Below are 27,149 nucleotides of genomic sequence, written 5' to 3' on the forward strand. Positions count from 1 at the left end.
CCCCCTGGTGTCAATCTCCCAGTCTCAGGAGGACCACAGTCAAGACACAGGTCATTCCACATCCATCCCCTCATCTCCTCCCAGGAAGAGTCCTTTGAAGAGAGAGAGAGGCTTAGAAAACAGGGGACTGGAAGGGGCCAAGACTGAGGGCTAATTGTGCAACCTTGTTTCCAGCCCTATCTGTCTGCTGTCCACCTACCTGAGTGAGCTTCCAGAATGGACAGACAAACCCTCCCCTCACGTCCTAAGTATCTGATTCCGGGAGGAGATAGTATTAGGGTTGGGGAGCCACTGAAACTGTTCATCAAAACCACCAGGACATCCAAGGGGAGGAGGAGGGAGACTGCTTTGTGGCTGCTACGTGGACTCTGGCATGGGTTCCAGCCTCTGCTCACATCCATCAGACCAGACCTGGCTCCTCCCCCAAGGAAGGCAGCCTGGAAGGAGGAGGACTGGGAATCTGCTGAGGGCCCAGCCTGAAGACTCAGCTGGTGTGCACTGCACTTCTTTTTCAAAGCATTTGTTGTTCAGCCTTGTCTGAGTTAGAGCCCTTGTGTCACAGATCAAACAGGTGGCCGTGGAACCCATCTCAGTGCAGCCTTGTGTCCCCCAACCCCTTGTGGGACCAGCAACAAGAGTCAGGGCTTTATAACCTCACAAGCCCTCTGACATTCTGGACAGGATTCCAGGGGGTGATTCCAAACCTTCTGAACACACACCCCCAAGGCATAAAGTGAATCAATGATTTATTTTATTTCAGTTGGTTTGGAGACTGGTACTGTTTGTGTGTGTCATAAATAATAATTTGAAAATCAAGTGCCTTCAGTTTAATCATGAAGCCCTAGCATGCATTCTAGTAGGTGAACTTTTCAAATGAAATTTTAGGGAAAAAATAATCCATGGAAATTCTTGTTTCCAAGATGGATGAAAACCTGTTCTGTATCCAAACTTGCCAAGGCCGCTGAATTGGCACCCAGACTGTTGGGTCAGTCTGATAGTCACTCTTCACGATCAACAGACACCTTCAGGGAAAAGGGGCTTTTATCCGCTTGCTCATCATTTCTATCCTGGGGAAGAGGGAGACAGAACATGGGAAAGACTCATCTGAAGAGGTGGCCAGAGCCAAAGCACAGGGGACTGAAACCCCCAGTGTCTCATGTCCTCCGCACAGTACGGCTTTTCACAGCTGATGTGGGTCATAACACACAAGGGACAGAATGAAGACGTGAGCATCTGACCCCAGTTCCTCAAGCACTATATGTCTGTTTCTAATTTCCCCAAGTTCTAAGCAATGACGCAAGCAAAGCCTAGGGAGTGGGTGGGGAGTGAGGTGGAATGTGTGTTCTGGTGCCCTGAGAATCCCCCTCTCCACTCTATTTCCCTCCCTCCATGTGTCCTTTCCCCACCCAGGACCTCTCTCCCTCCTACCATGAACCCCACTCTTGCATTACAGGGCCTTAGCAGGCCCAGAGTAACCCCGGTACATCATGAGATCCACCAGGAAGCCGGGAAGGTAGCCCATGGGGAGATAAAAGAACTTGGCGTCCAGCCAGCTGAGTATCTGGTGTGGGAGTGGCAGGTGGTCAGAGCATCCTCCATGCAGTCGGTCACCAAGGACAGAGTTCCAGCCCATGGTGGCTTCAGTAAATCAGATGTCTTCATGACTGTACAGCAGGAGACACCATCCTAGTTATTCTCATTTTCCAGCCCTCCCACTTCCAGATCAACTTGACTTCCCCAAAATTCTGTTCTCTTCCAAAATCATGGTCCATATCAAATCAATAGATATCACTGCCATGTATCCTAGCACATAGCAAAAAATACACCTCGACACTAAGTTAGTGTCCTCTAGTACCTTTCCAGGGAATACATATACTACATTCTGGAGGTCTCTACCCACACTAGAAATAGAGGCACCTGAAAAAAGGTGGTCCTAACACCAGTGTGGCTCAGCTGGTAAAGAATTCACCTGCAATGCGGGAGACCTGGGATCGATCCCTGGGTTGGGAAGATCCCCTGAAGAAGGGAAAGTTAGTCGTGTCCGACTCTGTGCGACCCCATAGACGGCAGCCCACCAGGCTCCCCCATCCCTGGGATTCTCCAGGCAAGAACACTGGAGTGGGTTGCCATTTCCTTCTCCAACACATGAAAGTGAAAAGTGAAAGTGAAGTTGCTCAGTTGTGTCTGACCCTTAGCGACTCCATGGACTGCAGCCTACCAGGCTCCTCCCTCCATGAGATTTTCCAGGCAAGAGTACGGGAGTGGGGTGCCATTGCCTTCTCCAAAGGAAAAGACTACCCACTCCAGTATTCTGGCCTGGAGAATTCCATGGACTCTATAGTCCATTGGGTCACAAAGAGTTGGACACGACTGAGTGACTTACTTTCACAACACCACCTTGCCATGATTCCAGGGGTGTATCCCTTGTGGCATCAGTCTCCTTTCCAAATTAAAAGGGTTTCTGAAGAGAAACTGTTCTCTAGATCTCCCAAGCCTTGATCCTTCCCTTCTGTCACCAGTTGACCAATCAGAGACCTTGGGGATGAGCTAATATCCCCACTGTGGGGGTAAATGAGAGCCTGGAGGATGGAACTGAGACTGGAGGAGGCACTAATGTTGCATTTCTGAATATTTTCCCAAAGCCCACAGCTAACTTACAGTCAGCAAGAAAGTTGTCTCCATAGAGTTCCTGGATCTCTGGGCTGGCATGATCCCATGATGCCTAGACAGTTGCATTAAACACCTCACCTTGGATCATATTGGTCAGGAAGTAACTGGGCTCAGCCATAGCCAGTTTCACTCTGAAGTAGGAGACCTCCCTCCTGGAATGTAGACAGGACGAGGGGCAAGGGCTAGAGATGTCGTGCAAGCAGAACATGAAAGAACAGTCAGACACCAGTACAGGCCTGGGTGAGATGGGCTGGGAGCTCTCAGAAGTTGTGAGACGCAGAAACCAGGGAGAGAAGCTCATGGTGATGTTACTGCTTCTCTATAGAGTTTGACCATTTTCCCAATTATTTTACACCCCGTGCCTATCAGCTCTACATCCTACCAACTGTGCTGCAGAGCATCACTTAAATGTTGTCACCTCCTATTCCTCTTGCTCCAATCAATCACCACGTTTGCACATTGTGTCTTTCCATATACCACATCCCTCGTCTCCCCTCTCCCACCCCAGTAACCCCTCTGTCCTCTAAGAAGCATCCACCAGTCTGTGGACAGAGCTCGCATACATCAGAGCCACCCTCTTTCTGCAGCCAGTGGTCTCTACCCCTCATTTGACAGGGTAACTCCCTTGACCAATTGCTTCAAGGGGTACACATCCCCCCAGGGCTTCCAGAACATAAATACCATAGCAGTTGAGCACATGAAAGGCCTGCACAGCCAAATCCTATCTGCTACTATGCCTCCAATAATTTCTGACCATGGGCCCTCCTGCAAGGCAGGAATAAGTTGAATCAAACCCTATAGGCCTGGGACCCAACTGGGGATGGAAAACATATAAACATGCTTCTCATCAAAGAGACCTATGCAGTGAGAGGGACCTAGAAGGAAGATCCAATAGGTCTGTGATGTATGAAAATACTGGTAGAACCCCCACCTTAACCCCTTCCCTGCCTCAGTGCTCAGAAGGAAGAGAAGAGAAGAAGGGCCTCCCTCCCAGACCATTACCTGTGGGAGTCCAAGAAGGCCTCCATGCCGTACTTGAACATGCTGTAGCCTCCACCAAAGAGAGCCAGCTGGCCCATGATGCTGAAGATGTTGGCCACACAGCCCCTCCTTTTCTGCCCCAGGGTCAGCAGACTCAGGGTCATGTCAATCACCCCCAAGAGGTTAACATCCAGAATCTTCACGAAGTCCTGCTTGATCAGCCACTGATTGGGTGCCATCATTGTGCAAATGCCGGCTTTATTCACCAGGCCCCAGAGTCCTGGGAAGAGTGAGGACGAGAGGGCAACACTGTATGGTCCCAGGAGTGAGGACTGAGCCATGCTGCCATTCACCCTCCAACCCAGGACTTTAGGAGAGAGGCTGCAGGGGAGGGGCTGCAGCAGAGACCAACACGCTCCTGGGGGTTTGGGGAGTCCAGACCCTGTGAGCAGTGGGAGGACAGAAGGTGTGCCTTCCTCCCAACCCAGTCTTCACACCCTGCCCACTGCCTGGTGACAAGGAAGAAGTATCCCAGTGTTGATGAAGGCAGGTATTGAGCTTGAGGAAATCTAGTGGGTCTATAGTATGGAACTCAAGAATGAAGTTTTGGGTTTTCACGGTCCATGGTGTCTTTGAAAGTGAAAGTCACTAAGTCGTGTACAACTCTTTGTGACCCCAGGGACTATAGAGTCCATGGAATTCTCCAATCCAGAATACTGAGTGGGTAGCCTTTCCCTTCTCCAGGGGATCTTCCCAACCCAGGGATCAAACCCAGGTCTCCCGCATTAGGGGCAGATTCTTTACCAGCTGAGCTATCAATGGTGTCTTTGCACACCATTAATAAATATTCCCCAGCTTTCAGGATTTTCTGACAGCTTCAGGACTGAGTGCCCAACAGTTAGTATGAGGAAAAGAGAGGAAACACAGACAGACAATGAGGACGGGCGGGGAAGAAAGGAAAAGGGAATCAAGAGATGAAGACAAAAACAAAAAAAGATGACTATAACTGAGTGCAGATTGGTTGGGTGAAACAGACCTGAGATCTCAGGATTGAGGGAACTTAGTGGCAGACCTGGTATTGACCTCTAGGGCCTGGGCTTGAAACACCCGCACTTCAACACTGAGCAATGTGTCTCAGGAATCTGGAGAATTCCAAGGGCTATTTCGAGGGGGAGGGCAGGGATGCCTCTCCTTACCCTTAACACCCAGAGCACAGAGTTCACCCCCTACCCCAGAAAACTCCACCTTCTCCTCCCACTCACACAGGAGGCCACCCTGGCTTCATCTTTGGTACAAATTCACCCGGCTTAAAGGAAACCACTTGCAAGAATCTAAGACACAATCCCAAGGTTTTAAAGTAAACCTTTAGCAACCATAGGCCTCATGGCAGCAGCAGCAGGCATTCGAGGTTGCTGAGGTAAGGGAACCAGAAGTTCCACACGGAGAGCTGCCCTGCTCGGCAATATTCCTGACTTGTACAATGAATACAGTCCAATCATCTGTTATCAAAGACACAATCAACGTACATGGTTATAGTGTAGAAATATCATTTATGTGGAGTATGGTGAATAAAATGTAGGAAATAATTATGTATCATACCATGAAGTACTTTTTAGTAAGTGATGCTATTTTAATGTGTAGTATTTTCTCAGTCCTAATTTATGATGTTTTTGAAGAAATTTTTATCGTGTTCTAAATCTATGTATTTACATATAGCAGAAAGAAAGGGATAAATATGTGCAAATATAAGACCATGTATGTCAAAATACTAATAGCCCTTATCTCTGGGTGGTGAGATTTTCAGTGTTTGGCATATCTCTCAGTTTCCACAATGATCATTCTTTCATCACTTAGATGAAAGAAACTAAAGTTCTCTCCTTCCACTGCAAAACATAAGCAGATTCTAAGAATTAAAAAAAAAAAAAAAGCAGTAGAGAAAAGAAGAAAAGCAGAAAGCAGAGAGAGAAAGAGACTCCATATTAGTTACTTGACTTCCCCTAGACAAGCCCTGAGAACTCAGTATCATTATTTGAAAGTAAGTGACATTTAAAGCCAAGTGGGATGCCTATGGGTCACCAACAAGAACATGATCAAGTGCTGAGAACACAGCCCAGCTCCAGTGCTGCCCTCAGACCCCCTTGCAGCCTATCAGCCAGAGCCCCCACCTCCACTCCTCCTCCAGAAAGTCCACACTGATCACCCTGCTCACTCAGCAGCAAGAAACCCAGACTTTCTGCTAAGACAGGAGGGGACACCAGACAGGCAGTCTGCAAGGACACTGTCTCATCAGGGAAATCTCTCTCCCAAACTGCAAACACTCAAGGTCAGGAGGTGGGTGTGACGGATGGAAGAAGCTTGTCTAGTCAGCTGGGTGAGGTGAAGAAGGCAAGTGGGACTTCACATCCAGGGAAACACCTTGGATTATTCCCCAAGAGGCTGACAACGGGTCTCCCCTCACACAAAGAGAAGTAAACAAACAAAAAATGTGGGTGGTACTTCTGTCTCCCACACACTCCACTCACTCAGTGGCCGCAGCGACACTCTCTGTCTTGGTGACGTCCAGGATCGCAGTCTGCAGCCTGTTGATGTCTGCTTCCTCAGTTGCTCGGCTCCCTGCTCTGTCAGACACACAGCCAGGACCCACATGCCTTGCAGGTCCAGCTGCTTGGCCAGCAGGTACCTGAAGCTTGAATCACAGCCCTTGATGAAGACAAACTTGTCTTCCCAGTAACAGTGCAGAAGGTAGTACAAGCCCACGAGGACCACCAGGTACAGCTACATGGGTTTGTAGGGAACAAGCACACACAGGTTGGGGTAAATAGTGTCTGGTTAGCGATCAGACAGAAGAAATTAAGAACATGCACAAAGGTGATTGGCCAGTCAGCCTCCAGACTCTGGAATGGAGTTCTGAAGATTTCCTATTCCCTTCCTCAGTGATTACGACTGACTCTGATCCCAGTACTTGCTTTTGGCTTTTTGGCACAATTAATGCACTTCTCATCGATACTATTGCATTGCCAACACAAACCCTTAAGGAGAACAGTACTTTTCCCACCTCAGTTTCCTGGTCCTTGCACTTCTGCCTGTTTCCCTCTGCCCACCTCTGCCCTCTCAATCCTCACACACCCACAAACACATTAGAAATTTTGGATCCCAGGTTTCATGGTTCACAACCAAATTGTTCCCTTTTTCTTATTGAAGGCTATGACCTGGGTCTCTTAGACTAGGAACATTCTTATAAGGGGATACACTTGGAATCAAGACACACATGACTTCAAAACCCAACTTTGCTGCCAACTAGCTGTGTGACCCTGGGCAGCTGGCATAGCCTCTGATCTGGTTTCCTCCTCTCCCTCAGCTCACAGAATTCGCTCCTAAAAGACTACGTCCCCTCCGCCTCTCTAGGATTAGAATGAGAAGGCAAAAGGAAATAAGGTGTCTCCTGATACAGTGGCTCTCTGGATTAAAAAAATGTTCAGAAAAGCAGTGGGGGTGTCAGACAAAGAGAGGGGACATGAAGGGAATGAGGGGACACAGCCAATAGTGAGACTTCTCCCAGATGTTGGGATGGGTATTGGAAGGACTCACACAAAGCTGCTCTAACAGGTGTTCCCCTTTATCTCCAAGATGTCCTGTCCACATACCTGAGCGCTCGGTTCCATTGCCCTCTCCCATTCTGTGCTCAGACCCTGCCCTGCCCAGCACGACACACATAATCCAGACCAAACAGATGTGGAGAAAAGACTGATTTGAACCTTGATATCTTATCATTAATTGGAATGCTAACTCCCCCAAGCAGGGAGTTAAATAATTGGAAATGAATTAGTTCAATTTGTATGAGGGTTATGATGGAAGGAGTAGCAAGCTGCCTGGTTAGGAGACTGAAGAAAGGACCGGAAACTGGACCCCAGAACAGCTGTGCATGCAGGGGGTTCACAGGGATGGGGAGGATACTATTCAGTAATGGGGCTGGACCACCAGGGTCACTGAGCTGGTGAGAGAGGCAGGGACAGAAGGAGCCGGAGACAGTGCCCTGGGCATCTCCTCACCATCCACGTTTATCACAGCTCTGACTCCAACTCAGGAAAGATGATGGGCACTGGGTGGAAGGAGAGGATTCCCCAATGACACGGAGGCTCCATGCCCCTGGAGCCTACACCAGCAGCCAGGAAACACAGAGAGGAAGACAGATTCAGCCTCTTGTGGTCACTGCCACCTGCAGAGTGCTGACTACCGTCCTGAAAGGAGTTGTCCCTCAGGTGGCAATCAGCAGCAGTAATGGAAAGGATGGTCCTGCAGAAAGCAGCTTCTGCCTGCTTCCTGGGGGACCAGCAGGACCCTTCCACAGGGGTTTCCCAAAGGGTGAGGAAGAAGAAGGCCAGGATGAAGGATGGTGCCTTGGAAACTGTCAGGGGAAAATGCAAGTCTTATACAAACACTAACTCTGTTAAGGGAGAAGCTTGTGGTTTCTTTACTTGGAAGAAACAGGAGATTTTTTTCTCTGACCATGATTTCTTTCACCATAAATTCCCACGGGTCCATGCAGCAGCCCCATCCCACTCCTCACACCATCAGCTTCCCTTTTGTGAGTCTTGAAAGTCATATGATGACTTGCGGCGTCTCAGGAGCTTCAGACTCCTGTTCCAGGTGGGTACAATGACAGGCAGGTCAGGAGAGAGCAGTAAGAGGCAGGAGCTGGGGTGACACTCACCTGGGATCTGCAGGGGCCAGAGCAAGAAATCTTTCAGAGGAGTTACTGTCAGGGAGACTCACTGACAGAAATCTCTGCATCTTATGTCCTCAGAGGGGTAGTTGGGCCAGATTCCAGGGCAGAACCTCTGACCCACATGTGACCCAGAGCTGAGGCACATACCCCTTGGTGTAGAGCATCTCAGCGGGGACCACTGTCAAGCATAAGGCCACCCTCCACCCACTGCCTGTTCTACACCCAGGACACATCCTCCTGGGTGTAGAACACAGGTGGGGGTGTAAGTAAGAAATGGAGGAGCTGGAACGGGTAGGGAGTAAGGGCAAACTGGGCAAGCTTGTTTCCAGCTCCACTGTCTGAAGTGGAGATTCTAAAATGTGGAGACAGGTCAGTGTGTTCAGGAGATTGGATGGGTTGGGGAGTCACTACCCCATGCAACTCACAAAGGCCAGGACAGCCCAGGGAAAGAGTGACAACACCTTCCCTTTGGCACTCCTGTGGATCTTCATAGCATGGGTTCCTGCCCCTGCGTACGTCCATCAGAGCAGACCTAGTTCCCTCCTCAAGGAAGGTGGTCTGGACAAAGGAGGAATGGGGCTCTGCTGAGGGTCCAGGCTGAGAATGTGAGCTGCTGTGCCCTGCACCTTTTGCCAGTACATTTGTTGTTCTGCCTTGTCTGAGTTGGGGGCGGTGAGTCACAGTCCACAGAGCTGGCCATGGAACTTACCTCAGTGCAGCTCTGCATCTGCCAACCCCTTGTAGGACCAGCAAGGAGGGTCAGGGTTTGTAAGCTCACAAGTCCTCTGACATTCTGTAGAGGACTGCTGGAGATGAGTCCAGACCTCCTGAACACATACCCCCAAGGCATAAAGTGAATCAATGATGCTTTACTTGATTTCAGTTGCTTTGGTAGGTCTGGTGGTGTGTATGTGTGTAAATAATTATATGAAAATCTGGGGTCTTCAGATCAAGCAAGAAGCTCTAGGTTTGCATTGAAGAGGAGAACATGGATCGACCTTGAGGGGCTGGCACACCACAGCCTGAGGGATTCAGAGATCCTTGAGGATCCTCCGGGTCACGTACATCTCTTCAGCAGTCCCCTCTCTGATACCAAGCCTTTAAAACAGGTTTGAGTTTCAGGGGTCCTGCAGCATCTGACCTCGCTCTCTGTTTACTCGAAAATGGTGATATTGTTCTATAACGTAAGGTTCCTGTAAACATGCCATAATCTCAATTTTGAACAAAAAGAGATAAAATTTCAGTTTTTTAGTTGACTCTTGGAAAAGTCCCTCCCATTCCAATTTGCCCTCAGTCCAGAAATTTGTATGACTGTACAAATGCCTTCTCCACTGAGTCCATACTCAGACCATCATGACAGCAGAGGACACACAGAGAGCAAGGGTCTCTGGAAGCACTGGGACATCAGGGAAATTCCTGCCCTGATCACAGTAGGTGCTCAGTAAGTGTTAGCAGAAAACATAAGACCGGGCTCCAGAAGTGACTCACACGCTCCTCCATCGGAGGGTAGGGGAAGGGGATCTGGGCTGGGGGACCTGGCAGGTGGCAAAGGAGGGAGGGTAGTGACTCTATAGAAGGGGATGGAAGGAGGACCGCAGGGAGGGTTCTGGTGAGAGAGAGGCTACATGTCCCCGGAAAGAGTTCGGGCCCTGCCTCTCCCTTATAGACCTCTCCTTGTTTGTCCATCCTTGTCTTAATCCTGGGACCCTAGTTCACACGATACGCCCCAGAAAGACACATTAGCCCCTCGCTTCTGCAGACAAAGGGATGACCTCACTTCCTTCTTCAAACCCTCCTCAGGTGGCCCCACTCACCCCTACACCTCCGCGAGGTCACCTGACTCTTCCTCTCATAGACACACACCCACTGCTGCCCAAGGCCATGGTCACAGTCACCGGGCCTGGGTAAACGTCTCCATTTTTATTTTAAGGGAATATAATCAATGGAAATTCATGATTTCAAGAAACAAACAAGAATTAGTTTCTGTGTTCTCTGTCAGGACCTCCATTGAAGATACCGCTTTCCAGCCAAAGTTGGCTGAGTTGGCACCTGGGCTGGTGTGTCAGACTGGTGGTCAGCCCACACACACTCCTGGCTACAAGTATCTTTAGGGAAGAAGGGTTTTTACCTCCCGTGTCCATTTCCATCCAGTGGGAGGGGGAGACTGGCCAGGGCCAAGGCACACCTGGAAGAGGTGGACAGGGCCAGAAGATGGGGAAGCCGGGACCCTGTCAGCTGTTCACACCCTCCAGACAATGCAGATTCTTCAGGGTGGCAGGAGGGCCATAAGTTTCAGAACCTTGAGAGGCTGATCAAGGAACAGAACGCAGAGAGAGCTACTGATCTCAGTTTCTCACTACAAAACATGTTTCTTCCTACTATCCCCGAGAGCTAAGTAATGTCCCAAGAGAAGTCTGGGAAGGAGATGGGAGTGAGGTGAGATGAGCGTCCTGGTGACATGAGAACTCCACCCTCCACTCGATTTCCCTCCCCCAAAGCATCCTGTCCCCACTCTGTATACAACTCCTCCCTACAATGCACCCCAGTCTTGGGTTACAGGGCCTTAGCAGGCTGGGGGTTACTCCAGTACACCATGAGATCCACCAGGAAGCTGGACAGGTAGCTCATGGGGAGGTAGATGAACTTGGCATCCCAGCCAGGTGAGTATTGGGTGCGGGGGTGGCAGGCGGTCAGGGCGTGCTCCATGCAGTCGGTCACCAAGGACAGATCCTGGCAGCAGATTGTCTCCAACAAGTCGACTGATTTCATAACTGTCCAGAAGGAGAAAGAATCCAGATATATTTCCACCTCTGTCTATTCTGACTTAGGGAGCAACTTATGGAGCAATGTTCTCAAGAATCCCTAGACCACCTAACTTGAATCAACCTACATTGTCAAATGAGTGCCCCAACTCTTACATCAGGAGCAATGGTTCCACAGGAAGGCATGTCTAACTCCATTCTGAGAATATCTGGACTACAGAAACTGCAGGTGTCTACAAACAATAAATGTTACAACATGAAAACCAGGTGTCCCAATGCCAATTACCATGACTACACAGGGTCTTCCCTCTCTGGCTTCAGTTTCCTCCCAATAATAATAAGGGGTTCGTGAAGACAGTGGTCCCCGTATCTACCAAGCCTGGAGCCTTTCAGAAGAGGTGTTTTAATTGGAGGATAATTGCTTTACTATATTGTGCTGGTTTCTGTCGTACATCAACATGAATCAACCATGGGTATACATGTGTCCCATCCCTCTTGAACCTCCCTCCTACCTCTCGCTCTATCCCACCTCTCTGGGTGGTTACAGAACACCTGATTTGAGCTCCTTGGGTCATACAGCAAATTTCCTTGGCTACCCATCTGACATACGGTAATTTATATTGATACTGATGAACCTTCTTGCAGGGCAGAAATGGAGACATGGACAGAGCGAACAGACACAGTGGGGAAGGAGAGGGTCAGAGGAACTGAGAGAATCTTAAGCTCTGAAAGGAAACACTTAGTAACGACAGGCCTCAGGGCAGCAAGAGCAGGCATTCAGGGTTGCTGGGGCAGGAGTGCCAGAAATATCCACACAGAGAGCTGAGTTCCTCCTCTGCTCAGAAGCATGCCTGCCTTATAGGAAGAATATTCTCCAACCAATTACAGTCAACACATACAGTTATAGTGTAGGGACTTGGGTAAAAACATCTCAACCTTACTGAGATATCATTTGTGTTGAATATGGTGAATTAAAGGTAGGAAATAATTATGTATCATACCATAAAATACTTTTTAGTAAATAATGCTATTTAAAAGTATAGTATCTTCTCAATCATAATCTATGATGCTTTTGAAGAAATTTTTGAAATGTTCTAAATCTACAGATATTCATTTAGTGTAAAGAAAAGGATACTAACATGTGACAACAGAAAACCATGTATGTCAAAATGTTAATATTACCTTGGAAGGTGAGATATTCGTGTTTGTTCTTAATCCCTCCACATTTGTGAGTTTCCACAATGACCATGCTTTAGATTTCTAGTAAGATAAGAGAAATAAAAGTTCTTTCCTTCCTTTGCAAAACTCGGAACAATTGTAGTAATAAAAAGAAAAAGCAGAAGAAGAAAAACAGAAAAAAGAGAGAGGAAGTGACCCTATAGTAGTTTTCTGACTTCCTTTGCCAAGTCTTCAGAGGGCAGTGTCATCCTCCAAAACAGGTAACATTTAAATCCAAGTCAGACTAATATGTTTCAGCAGCAAGAACCTGATCAAGTGCTGACAACACAGCCCAGCTCCATGGCTGCCCACAACCCAGGCAACTGAGCAGACTTCCAGCCAGAGTCGCTATTTCCACTCTATCTTCAGAAATTGAGACCTGATCACGCTGCTCACTCAGCAGCAAGAAACCAAGTATTTTTGTGAGAGCAGAGGGGCCACCCGACAGCGAGTCTGCACCCCCTGCCCACCCACATTGCAGAGCTTCAAGGTCCGGAGGTGGGGGTGGGGGATGAAGGAGGCTCCTCTGTCAGCTGGGTGAGGTGAAGAAAGCAGGTGGGACTTCAAGTCCTGGGAAACACCTTGGGAATTCCCAATCAGTTGAAAAGGGGTCTCAGCCTTTACAGAGAGAGAAGAAATAAAGAAACACAAAAGAAATGTGGGTGGTACCTCTGTCCCCCACACACTCCTTCACCCACTGCCTCTCCTGGTACCAGCGCAGGAGTTAGTCTAGGCCCACAAGGACCGCCAGGTACAGCCACATGGCTCCCAGGGGACAGACACACCGGGGTTGGCGTGAAACAGAGGCTGGCTAGAGGTCAGGCAGGAGAAATTAAGAACATCCACAATGATAGTTGGCCAGTCAGCCTCCAGGCTCTCTGGCTCTCTGGATGGAGTTCCCATAGTGATTTAGATTTTCCTGTTCACCCTCTCCAGTGACTGTGACTGACTCTGACCCTGATACATGCTCTTTGGTACACTTAACCCATTTCTAACAGATGTCATTGCATTTACAACACAGCCTCTTAAGGATGACAATAGTTTTCCCAACCACCTCTGTCTGATCCTCCCATTCCTCCCTGTTTCCCTCTGCCCAAATTTCAACCCCTGCCCTCACACCCTACACATTAGAACCCTTACATTCCTGGTTTCATGGTTCACAACCACCTTCTTCCCTTTTGACAATTCAAGTCTGGGCCTTGTGTCTTCTTAATCTATTAGAGATTCTTACAAGGGAATACACTTAGAATCAACACACACCGTGGCTTCAAACCCAGTTCTGCTGCCAATGAGCTGTGTGACCCTGGGCAGCTGGCTTAGCCTCTGAGCTGGTTCCCCGCTCTGGCTCAGCTTCAGAATTCCCTCATGAAAATCTAAGCCCCTCAGCCTCTCTAGGATCAGAAGGAGAAGGCAAAAGGGAATACGTTCTCTCCTGATAAAACGGTTCTCTGGACCCAAAAGGAGTTCAGAAGAGCAGTCGGGGGTGTCTGAGGCAAAGAAAGGGGACATGAAGGGAATGAGGGGGCACAGGCAATGGTGAGATCTCTCCCAGATGCTGGGACAGGTGTTGGAAGGACTCAAACAAAGCTGCTCCAACAGTTGTTCTCCTTTTATTCTGTGAAGATGCCCTGCTCACAGTCCTAGGTGTTTGGGTCCATTGCCCTCTGCTCTTCCTGTGCTCACACCCTACCCTGCCCAACACCACACCCAGAATCCAGACTGCTCAGACACTGAGAAGAGACTGATGGAACACACTGACTTGAACAGGGACCATGGAATGGGGTGTGCAGACCACCCATAAGCAGGGATATGTAAACCACAATGATGGAAAGAAATTAGTTCAGTTTGTAAGAGGATGATGGTGGAGAGGAGGAGGGAGCTGACCCCCTCAGGAGAATGAGGAAATGACCCAAGATTGGACCACAGAGCAGCTATGCAAGGAGGGGTTCACAGGGAGGTGGAAGATACCATCCAGTAAAGGGGGTGGACCACGATGGGTGTGGAGTTGGTGAAAGGGGCAGGGGCAGAAGGAGCCAGGGTCAGTGCCCTGGGCATCTCCTCACTATCCATGTTTATCACAGCTCCGACTGCCAAGTCAGGAAAACAACGGGCACTGAGTGGAAGGAGTTGCTATTTAGTGGCTCAGTCGTGTCCAACTCTGTGAGCCCATGGACTGCAGCATGCCAGGCTTCCCTGTCCTTCACCATTTCCCGGAGCTTGCTCAAATTCATGTCCATTGAGTCGTTGATGCCATCCAACCATCTCATCCTCTGTTGTCCACTTCTCCTGCCTTCAATCTTTCCCAGCATCAGGGTCTTTTCCAAAGAGTCAGTTCTTCCTATCAGGCGGCCAAAATACTGGTGCTTCAGCTTCAGCATCAGTCCTTCCAGTGTATATTCAGGACTGATTTCCTTTAGGATTGACTGGTTTGATCTCCTTTCTGTCCAAGGGACTCTCAAGAGTCTTCCCCAGCACCACAGTTTGAAGGTATCAATTCTTCGGTGCTCAGCTTTTTTATTGTCCAGCTCTCACATCTGTACATGACTACAGGAAAACCATAGCTCTGACCAGATGGACCTTTGTTGGCAAAGCAATGTGTCTGCTTTTTAATACACTGTCTAGGTTTGTCATAGCTTTACTTCCAAAGAGCAAGCATCTTTTAATTTCATGGCTGCAGTCACCATCCACAGTGATTTTGGAGCCCAAGTAAATAAAGTTTCTGTCACTGTTTCCATTGTTTCCCCATCTATTTGGCATGAAGTGATGGGACCAGATGCCATGATCTCAGATTTATGAATGTTGAGTTTTAAGTCAGCTTTTTCGCTCTCCTCTTTCACCCTCATCAGGAGGCCTTTTAATTCCTCTTTGCATTCTGCTATAAGGGCTGTGTCATCTGAGTGTCTGAAGTCTGAAGTGTCTGAAGTGTCTGATATTTCTCCTGGCAATCTTGACTCCAGCCTGTGCTTCATCCAGCCCGGCATTTCGCATGATGCACTCTGCATAGAAGTTAAATAAGCAAGGTGACAATATACAGCCTTGACGTATTCCTTTCTCAATTTGGAACCAGTCTGTTGTTCCATGTCCAGTTCTAACTGTTACTTCTTGAACTACATACAGGTTTTGCAGGAGACAGGTAAGGTGGTCTGGTATTCCCATCTTTTTAAGAATTTTCCACAGTTTGTTCTGATCTGAACAGTCAAAGGCTTAAGCATAGCCAATGAAGCAGAAGTAGATGATTTTCTGGAATTCTCAGGCTTTTTCTATGTTCCAGCCAATGTTGGCAATTTGATCTCTGGTTCCTTTGCCTTTTCTAAATCCAGCTGGTACATCTGGAAGTTTTCAGTTCATGTACTGTTGAAGCCTAGCTTGAAGGATTTTGAGCATTTTTATGCTAGCATGTGAAATGAGTGCAATTGTGCAATAGATTGAACATTTTTTGACATTGTCTTTTTGGGGGATGGAATGAAAACTAACCTTTTCTAGTCCTGTGGCCACTGCTGAATTTTCCCAATTTTCTGGCAGACTGAGTGCAGCACTTTCACAGCATCATCTTTTAGGATTTTAAAGAGCTCAACTGGAATTCCATCACCTCCACTAGCTTTGTTCATAGTGATGCTTCCTAAGACCCACTTGATTTCACACTCCAAGATGTCTGGCTCTAGGTGAGTGATCACACCATCGTGGTTATCCAGGTCATGGCAGAAAGTGAAGAGGAACTAAAAAGCTTCTTGATGAAAGTGAAAGAGGAGAGTGAAAAAGTTGGCTTAAAGCTCAACATTCAGAAAACTAAGATCATGGCATCTGGTCCCATCACTTCATGGGAACTAAATGGGGAAACAGTGTAAACAGTGTCAGACTTTATTTTTTGGGGCTCCAAAATCACTGCAGATGGTGACTGCAGCCATGAAATTAAAAGACACTTGCTCCTTGGAAGGAAAGTTATGACCAACCTAGATAACATATTGAAAAGCAGAGACATTACTTTGCAAACAAAGGTCTGTCTAGTCAAGGCTATGGTTTTTCCAGTGGTCATGTATGGATGTGAGAGTTGGACTGTGAAGAAAGCTGAGCACCAAAGAATTGATGCTTTTGAAGTGTGGTGTTGGAGAAGACTCTTGAGAGTCCCTTGGACTGCAAGGAGATCCAACCAGTCCATTCTGAAGGAGGTCACCCCTGGGTGTTCTTTGGAGGGAATGATGCTGAAGCTGAAACCCCAGTACTTTGGCCACCTCGTGCAAAGAGTTGACTCATTGGAAAAGACTCTGATGCTGGGAGGGATTGTGGCCAGGAGGAGAAGGGGACGACAGAGGATGAGATGGCTGGATGGCATCACTGACTCTATGGACGTGAGTCTGAGTGAACTCTGGGAGTTGGTGATGGACAGGGAGGCCTGGCATGCTGCGATTCATGGGGTCAAAAAGAGTCTGAGCGACTGAACTGAACTGAAGATCTTTTTTGTATAGTTCTCTGTATTCTTGCCACCTCTTCTTAATATCTTCTGCTTCTGTTAGGTCTTTCTGTCCTTTAGTGTGCCTATCTTTGGATGAAATATTCCCTTGGTATCCCTGATTTCCTTGAAGAGATCTCCAGTCTTTCCCTTTCTATTCTCCAGTCTTTCCCTCCATTTCTTTGCACTGTTCACTTAAAAAGTCTTTCTTATTTCTCCTTGCTCTTCTCTGGAACTCTGCATTCAGATTGGTATATCTTTACTTTTCTCCTTTGCCTTTTACTTCTCTTCTTTACTCAGGTATTTGTAAGGCATCTTCAGACAACCATTTAGCCTTTTGGAATTTCTTTTTCTTGGGGATGGTTTTGATCACCACCTCTTGTACAATATCATGAACCTCTGTCCATAGTTCTTCAGGCACTCTGTCTATCAGATCTAACCCCTTGAACTGATTTGTCTCTTCCACTGTATAATCGTAAGGGATTTGATTTGGGTCATACCTGAGGACAGCCTAGGGTAAGAGGTACAACAGCTTCCTTGTGGCCTTACCATGGATCTTCATAACATGGGTTCCTGACCCTGCACAAGTCCATCAGACCAGACCTGTTTCCCTCCCCAAGGAAGGCAGCCTGGAAGGAAGAGGAAAGGAGCTCGGTGGAGGGTCCAGGCTGAGAATGTGAGCTGGTGTTCACTGCACTTTCTATTAAAGCATCTGTTGTTCTGCATTGTCTGAACTGGGGCCCTTGTGTCACGGTCCATGCTATCTGCCATGACATCCATCTCAGTGCAGCCTTCACCACCCACCCCAGCCCCAGTGTAGGATCAGCAAGGAGGGTCATGGGGTTTAACATCACAAGTTCTCTACAATCTGAAGAAGATTCCTGAGGGTGAGTCCCAAGGTGGTCCTGAACATATACCATTGAGGCAGAAAGTGAATCAATGATGCTTTATTTGATTTCAGTTGGTTTGGTATGTCTGGCTCAGTGTGTGTGTATAGGTAAATACTAATATGAAAATCTGGAGTTTTCAGATCAAGCATTAAATTCTAGGTCTGCATCTGAGTAGGGGACACGGAGTAACCTTAGGGCCTGACACTACAGCCTTGAAAGACTCAAAGACTCTTGAGGATCCTCCTGGTCACGCTGACTCCACAGCAGTCCCCTGTCTGACACCAAGCACTCAAAACAGGTTGGAGTCTCAGTGACACTTCAACCTACCCTCTCTCTGCTCTCCTCTCCTAGTAATGCCATGGCCAGCTCTCCTCTAGGAATATGCCCCTGACTGTGGACACAACTCCCACACATTTAGAAGCACCCTCTCCCTGCAAACCCTGGAGTCTCACCCACAACTGAGGTGCAGTAGCTCCCTTGATTACTTACTTCATGGGTACCCTCCCCACAGGGCTCCTGAAACCTATATGCATAGCAGTTAAGCACATGGAAGGGCTGCACAGTCAAATCATTTCAGTTCCAATTCTGCCTCCAAAACTGTGTGACGGTGGGCCCTCATGCAGGCAGTAATATGTTCAAACTCCTTAGTCCTCAGACCCAACTGGATACCAAATAGATAAAAATATTCTTCCAAGTGAAAGACCTACACAGAGCAAGAGAGCAGGACTTGGAAGGAATGGTCTCTAAAACTCCAGAGAGAGGAAACCCCTGAAAAACACTGCCCTACAAGCACAGAAGCAGGAAGAGAGAGAGAGGACATCCATTCAGGCCGTAACCTGAGGGAGGCTGAAAAGGTCTCCACGCCATACTTGGACATGCAACAGCTTCCAAAGGACACCCAACCCATGATGCTGGAGACTGACTGCACGGCCCCTTGTCTTCTGCACCAGGGGCCTCCTCCATCACCCCCAACAGGTCTAGTCCAGCATCTTCATGAAGTATCAGCCACTCAGTTGTTGAGATGGGCATGGAGATGTCAGTGTTATTCAGCAGACTTCAGAGTCTTGGGAAGCATCAAGGGTAGAGGGCAACACTGAGCTGGGCCCAGGAGTAAAGACTCAGCCATGGTGCCAGGTCACCTTCCAACACGGGGAGAACTTTAGGAGAGAGGCTGCAGGGGGAGCGGCTGGAGCAGAGACCTCCATGCTCCTGAGGATTGGGGAGAGCGGACCCCATGGGCAGTGGGAGGACAGGACGTGTGCCTCCCTCCTGACTCTGTCTTTACAGCCCAGCCCACTGCCTGCTGACAAAGGGCAAGAACCCCAAATAGGGTGGAAGTGGGGAATGAAGACAAAGAAATTGAGCAGGGCCATAATCTGGACATTGGAGGGTGAAGTTTTGGGTTTTCACAGTTCATGTTGTCTTTGCAGACATGATAAATATTCCCCTACATTTTCAGATTTTCTAATACCTTTAGGACTGAGTGCTCAACAGCTAGCATGAGGAGAAGAATCGAAAACATAAAAAGACAATGAGAAAGGGAGGGGGAGAGAGGGAAAAGAAATCAGTAGATTAAAGACAAAATATAAAGATGGCTATATCTGGGTACAGATTGGTTGGGTGAAACAGACCTGAAATCCCAGGTTTGGCAGAACTTGTTGACAGACTTGGTAGTTCAGGCATGGGCTTGGGCTTGAAACCCTAGCGCTTCAATGCTAAACAATGTATCTGCAGCAATCTGGAGAATTTCAAGGGGTATTTTTGGGGGGATGGGGCAAGGATGCCTCTATTTACCCCTTGACACCCAGGGCAGATAGTCCACCCCTTACCCCAGAAAACTCCACTTTCTCCTCCCACTCACACTGGAGGCCATCCTGGCTTCATCTCCTTGGTGCAAATTCACCCAGCTTAAAGGAAACCTCGGTAAGAATCCAAGACACAATCCCAAGGTTTTAAAGTAAACCTTTAGGTTCAGAGGGTAAAGCATCTGCCTGTGATGCGGGAGACCCAGGTTCGATCCCTGGGTCGGGTAGATCCCCTGGAGAAAGAAATGGCAATCCACTCCAGTATTCTTGCCTGGAGAATCCCATGGGCAGAGGAGCCTGGTGGGCTATAGTCCACAGGGTCACAAAGAGTCGGACTCGACTGAGCGACTACACACTACACTTAGCAACCCTAGGCCTCAGGCAGCAGCAGCAGGCATTCATTCAAGGTTGCTGGGGTAAGGGAACCAGAAGTTTCACACGGAGAGCTGAGTCCCTCCCCTGCTCGGCAACAGGCCTGACTTGTAGGATGAATATGGTCCAACCATTTGTTATAAAGAAACGGTCAAGGGCTTCCCTGCTGTTTCAGTGGTTAAGAATCTGCCTTACTGTCCAGGGAACACCAGTTAGACCCCTCCTCTGGGAAGATCCCACATGCCATAGGACAAATAAGCCCGTGTGCCACAATTACCAAGCCTGTACTCTAGAGCCCACAAGCTCTAGCTACTGAAGCCTGTGCACCATAAAACCAGTGATCTGAAACAAGAGAAGCCCACACACCTCGAATAGAGAATAGCCTCTGCTCTCCACAAGTAAAGAAAGACCCAGCGCAGCCAAAATAAATAAATAAACAAACAAACAACATATCTTTTTTTAAAAAAAGATACAATCAAACATACATGGTTATAGTGTAAGGACTTGGGTAGGAAGAAGTTTATGAGATATAGTTTACATTCAATATAGTGATTAAAAGGTAGGAAATACTATGTCTCAAACCATGAAGCATTTTTTAATAAGTAATGCTATTTTAATGTGTAGCATTTTCTCAATGGTAATTTATGAGGTTTTTGAAGAAATTTTTATTATGTTCTAAATCTATATATTTTAATATAGTAGAAAGAAAAGGATAAATATCTGCAAAATATAAGACCATGTACACCAAAATATTAACAACACTTATCTGGGTGGTGAGATTTTGAGAGTGTTTGGTTTTAATCCCTGCATATCTCTCAGTTTCCACAATGATTATGCTTTACATTTATACTTAGAAGAAAAAAAACTAAAGTTCTCTCTATCCCCTGCTAAACATCAGCAGATTTGTAGTAAAAAAATAAAATAAAAAGCAGTAGAGGCTTCCAGTTCAAGATGGCAGAGTACAAGGATGTGTGCTCATGTCCTTCAACAAGAACACCAAAATCACAACCAGTTGCTGAACAACCATCCACAAGAGGATGCTGGAACCCACCAAAAAAAGATACCCCAGGTCCAAAGACAAAGAAGAAGCCACATTGAGACCAGAGGAGGGACGCAGTGACGATAAAATTAAATCCCATAACCACCTGGTGGATGACCCACAAATGGGAGAACGAAAAATACCAAAGAAGTTCTCTCAGTGTTGTGAAGGTTCTGAGCCCCACATCAGTCTTCCCAGCCTGGGGATCTGACAAAAGAACTGGGAATGCCCAGGGAACCTGACCTTGAAGACCATCAGGATTTGATTACAGGACTTACACAGGACTGGGGGAAAGACAGACTCCAGTCATGGAGGGCACAAACAAAATCTCGCGTGCACCAAGACCCAGAGGAAAGGAGAAGTGACCCCTTAGGAGACTGAAGCAAACCTATCTGATGATATTGGAAGGTCTCCTATGGAGGTTTGGGTTGGCTGCTGCTGCTGAGTCGCTTCAGTCGTGTCCAACTCTGTGTGACCCCATAGACGGCAGCCCACCAGGCTCCCCATCCCTGGGATTCTCCAGGCAAGAATATTGGAGTGGGTTGCCATTTCTTTCTCCAATACATGAAAGTGAAAAGTGAAAGTGAAGTCGTTCAGTCTTGTCTGACTCTTAGCGACCCCATGGACTGCAGCCCACCAAGCTCCTCCATCCATGAGATTTTCCAGGTAAGAGCACTGGAGTGGGGTGCCATTGGAGGCTTGGATTGGCAGGGGCTCACTAAAGGGATTGAGGCACAGGCAGCAGCAGTCCTGGAAGGTCTCCCTTGGCATAAGCCCTCTTGGAGGTCACCATTAACCCGGCCATAGAGCCTGTAGGCCCAAGGGCTGGATCGCCTCAGGCCAAAAAACAAACAGGGAGGGAGCACAACCCCATCCATCACCCATCAGCAGATAATTGGATTAAAGTTTTACTGGGCAAGGAAAAACTGACCCAGTCTCTCCCATCAGGAAGCTTACACAACAAGTCTATTAGCATCCTCCATCAGAGAGCAGACAGAAGAAGCAAGAAGAACCACAATCCCACAGGGAGTAGAGCAAAAACCACATTACAGAAAGTAATCTGGAAGAAAACAGCAGAAATTTATGTCCCAGATGAGATGACAAAATAACAAGAAAACAAATAAGCGGAGATAGGCAACCTTCCAGAAAAAGAATTCAGAATAATGATAGTGAAGATGATCCAGGATCTTGGGAAAGCAATGGAGAAGATGCAAGAAATGTTTACCAAGCATCTAGAAGAGCTAAAAACAAACAAACAGAGATGATAATACACTAGAAGGAATCAGTAGCAGAATAACTGAAGCAAAAGAATGGATAAATGACCTGAAGGACAGAATGGTGGAAATCACTGCTGCAGAACAAAATATTAAAAAACAAATAAACAAATGAAAACAGCCTATGAGACTTCTGGGACAACAGTAAACACATCAACATTTGCATTACAGGGGCCTGGGAAGGAGAAGAGAGAAAGAAAGGACCTGCAAAAATATTTGAAGAGATAATAGCTGAAAGCTTCCCTCACATGGGAAAAGAAATATCACCAAGTCCAGGAAGCACAGAGAATCAGGATAAACCCAAAGGGGAACACACCAAGACACATAGTAATCAAACTGACAAGAATTAAAGACAAAGATGAAGTATTAAAAGCAATAAGGGAAAAATGACAAATAACATACAAGGGAACTCCTATCAAGTTATCAGCTGATTTCTCAACAGAAACACTTCAAGGCAGAAAGGAATGGCACGATATATTTGAAGTGATGAAAGGGAAGAAACTACAACCAAGAATACTCTACCCAGAAAGACTCTCCTTCAGATTTGATGGAGAAATCAAAAGCTTTCCAGACAAGCAAAAGTTAACAGAACTTTGCACCACCAAACCAGCTGTATGACAAATGCTAAAGGAACATCTCTAGGCAGGAAGCATAAGCGAAGGAAAAAACCTAACAGAAAATAAACCCAAAGAATTAAGAAAATGGGATCATACATATCAATAACTGGGCTTCCCTGGTGGCTTAGACAGTAAAGAATCCGCCTGCAGTGTGGGAGACCTGGGCTCGATCCCTGGGTTGGGAAGACCCCCTGGAGGAGGGCATGGCAATCCACTCCAGTATTCTTGCCTGAGGAATACCCATGGACAGGGGAGCCTGGTGGGCTACAGTCCATGGGGTCGCAAAGAGTCAGACACGACTGAGCGACTAAGCACAGCACAGCATATCAATAATTACCTTAAATGTAAATGGATTAAATGCCCCAACCAAAAGACATAGACTGGCTGGGTGGATGAAAACATGTGCTTGTATACACTTCCACTTATCACATTACTCTGCCTGACCCCCCAAATTGTATGTAATTATTTTATATTGCTAGGTTAATCATGTTCCCATTATACTTTGCAATTGTAATTATCTTTTATTTTAATCTGGCTATTGATTGTGAAAACTGATAAACATCTTTTACTATTTTGACTACGTAACTATTACTCAATATGGTTGTATCATGATTGGTCAACAGAAAAATAATAGATTCTGTATCCTCAAAACTACCGTTTAATAGAAAAACCCATAAACACTTTAAAATCCAGATGCATATCAGAATTATCTTAGAGGTTTTTGAAAAATACAAATGCCCAGGTATTGCTTTTTTTTTCTCCAAATCTCCAGATATATTTCTTATGAACAGCTCTGTTTAAAACCAAGTGGATTAGATGATGATCTTTTATCTAGTTTGTTTCATTTTTTCTATTTCATATTCAGTGCTCCCATCTCATTTAGTTTATGTTTTTCAATTTTTCCATCTCTTCTTTCTTTTTTTGATGTTCTTTCTCGAGCCTTTATCAAGAGTAGTAGAAAACCTTTTGTATACATATATATCAGTCAGTTCGGTTCAGTTCAGTCACTCAGTCATGCCCAACTCTGCCACCCCATGAACTGCAGCACATCAGGCTTCCCTGTCCATCACCAGCTTCCAGAGCTTCTTCACACTAAGTGCATTGAGTCAGTGTTGCCATCCAGCCACCTCATCCTCTGTTGTCCCCTTCACCTCCCGCCTTCAATCTTTCCCAGCATCGGGGTCTTTTCCAAGGATTCAGTTCTTCGCCTCAAGTGATGGAGTTTCAGCTTCAGCTTGTCCTTCCGATGAATATTCAGGACTGATTTCCTTTAGGATTGACTGGTTTGATCTCCTTGCAGTCCGAGGGACTCTCAAGAGTCTTCTCCAACACCATAGTTCAAAAGCATCAATTCTTCAGCACTCAGCTTTCCTATAGTCCAACTCTCATGTCCATACATGGCTACTGGAAAAATCATAGCTTTGACTAGACAGACCTTTGTGGGTAAAGAAATGTCTCTGCTTTTTAATATGTTGTCTAGGTTGGTCATAGCTTTTCTCCAAAGGAGCAAGCATCTTTTAATTTCATGGCTGCAGTCACCATCTGCAGTGATTTTGGAGCCCAAAAAAAATAAAGTCTCTCACTGTTTCCATTGTTTCCCCATCTATTTGCCATGAAGTGATGGGACCAGATGCTATGACCTTTGTTTTTTGAATGCTGAGTTTTAAGCCAGCTTTTTCACTCTCCTCTTCCACTTTCATCAAGAGGCTCTTTACTTCTTTGCTTTCTGCCATAAAAGTCATGAATTTTGCCTAACTGAAAAATTTGTGACATTTTGATTCCACTTGTATGACTTAGTATGAATAGAATGCTAACTTTTAATTTAAAAAATGAGATATACAACAAGCACCAAAGGTTTATTGAATAGCACAGGGAACTATAGTTAATATCTTGTAATATTCTATAATGGAAAATGATTTCAAAAATAATACATGTGTATGCATACAACTGAATCCCATTGTGTGTATTTGAAAAATTTTAAGTCAACTATACTTCAATTAAAAAAAACATATATATATGTATATATTATTTTTTTAAAGCACAGAGAATAGAAGGAAAACAGAAACCAAAGAGAGAAGGAAAATAACTCCATGGTAGTTAACTTTCTTTAGACAAGTCCTGAGAACTCAATATCGTCATTTGAAAGTGAATGACATTTATACCCAAGTGGAATGTCTATGGGTCACCAGTAAGAATACAATCAATTGCTGAGAACACAGCTCAGCTCCTGTGCTGCCCCCCAGACACCCTTGCAGACTTTCAGCCAGAGCCCCCACCTCCACCTCTCCTCTAGAAAGTCCACCCTGATCACCCTGCTCACTCTGTAGCAAGAAACCCAGACTTTCTGTTGAGAGAAGAGGGAATACCAGACAGGTAGTCTGCAAGGACACAGTCTCATCAGGGAAATCTCTCCCCAACACTGCAAACCTTTAACGTCAGGAGGTAGGGGTGAGGGATGGAAAAGGCTCATCTGATCAGCTGGGTGAGGTGAAGAAGGCAGGTGGGACTTCATGTCCAGGAAAACACTGTGGACTCTTCCCCAGGGTGCTGACAATGGGTCTCCTCTCACATAGAAAGAAGAAGTAAACAAACAAGAAATGTGGCGGTACCTCTGTCCCCCACATGCTCCTTCACCCACTCAGTGGCCGCAGCGACACTCTCTGTCTTGGTGACATCCAGGATCACCGTCTGCAGCCTGTCTGATGTCTGGTTCCTCAGCTGATCCGCCCCTTGCTCCGTCAGACACGCAGCCAAGACCCTCAAGCCTTTCAGGTCCAGCTGCCTGGCCAGCTGGTTCCCGAAGGCCAAGTCACAGCCCGTGATGAAGACGAACTTGTCCCGGAGGTGGCTCACCACCTGCCTCTCCTGGTACCAGCGCAGGAGGTAGCACAGGCCCAAGAGGACCTCCAGGTACAGCCACATGGCTTTGTAGGGGACGGACACACACAGGTTGTGGTGAATAAGGTCTGGTTAGTGATCAGACAGGAGCAATTAAGAACATGCACCAAGCTGGTTGGCATGGAGGCTCCAGACTCTCTGGCATGGACTTCTCAAGATTTTCCTGTTCACCTTCTTCAGTGAGTATTACTGACGACGATTCCAGCGCTTGCTTTTAGGTACTCTTAACCCGCTTCTCATCGATACCATTGCATTTCCAACACAAAACCTTAAGGATAACAATACCTTTCCCAACCTCACTTTCCTGGTCCTCCCACTCCTCCCGTTTCCTTCTGCCCACCTCTCCCTTCTCAATCCTCACACCCACACACACATTAGAAGTTTTGCATTGCAGATTTCATGGTTCACAACAAAATTGTTCCCTTTTTCTTACTGAAGCCTGTGACCTGGGTCCCCCAGGCTATTTTACATCACAGGAGGATTTTTCTAATAAAGATTCTTATAATGGGATACACTTGGAATCAAGACACACATGACTTCAAAGCCCAGCTCTGCTGCCAACAGGCTGTGTGACCTTGGCAGCTGGTGAGCCTCTGACCATGTTTCCTCTCTGGCTCAGCTCACAGAAGTCCCTCCTGAAAGACTAAGTCCCCTCAGCCTCTCTAGGATTAGAAGGAGAAGGCAAAAGAGAATAAGGTTTCTCCTGATACAGTGGCTCTCTGGACCAGAAAGATGTTCTGAAGAGCAGTGGGGGTGTCTGAGGCAAAGAGAGGGGACACGAAGGGAATGAGGGGACACAGGCAATGGTGAGATTTCTCCCAGATGCTGGGATGGGTGGTGAAAGGACTCAAACAAAGCTGCTCTAACAATTGTTCCCCTTTCACTCCATGAGATTCCCTGATCACAGGCTTGGGTGCCCAGCTCCATCACCCTCTACACACTCTGCATAGACTCTGCCCTGCCAAGCACCACACCCAGCAACCAGACCACCCTGACATGGAGAAAAGACTGATGGAAAAGCCTGGTTTCACAGGGACCATGGGTCAGGGTGGGCTTCCCTTGTGGTTCAGCTGGAAAGAATCTGCCTGCAATGTGGGAAACCTGGGTTGGATCCCTGGGATGGGAAGATCCTCTGGAGAAGGGAAAGGCTACTCACTCTAGTATTTTGGCCAGGAGAATTCCATGGAGTGTATAGTCCAGGGGTCACAAGAGTTGAACATGACTGAGCAACTTTTTTATGGGGTGGGGTGGACTTCCCAGGTGGCCCTAGTGGTAAAAAACCTGCCTGCCAAAGCAAGAAACATAGGAGACATGGTTTTGATCCCTGATTCGGAGAGATCCCGTGGAGGAGGGCATGGCAAACCACTCCAGTATTCTTGCCTGGTGAAACTCAGGGATAAGGGAGCCTGGTGAGCTACAGTCCATGGGATTGCAGAGAGTCCAAACACTG

At 47.0% G+C, this 27,149-nt stretch overlaps 1 pseudogene; it reads right to left on the reverse strand.

Moving 5' to 3' along the window:
- Positions 1-1,430: 1,430 nt before the first annotated feature.
- On the reverse strand, positions 1,431-26,590 carry LOC112577755 (annotated as a pseudogene).
- Between the last annotated feature and the right edge of the window lie 559 nt (positions 26,591-27,149).

This window comes from Bubalus bubalis, chromosome 4 (assembly GCF_019923935.1).
Source record: "Bubalus bubalis isolate 160015118507 breed Murrah chromosome 4, NDDB_SH_1, whole genome shotgun sequence".
In the NCBI taxonomy this organism is placed as follows: Eukaryota; Metazoa; Chordata; class Mammalia; order Artiodactyla; family Bovidae; genus Bubalus; species Bubalus bubalis.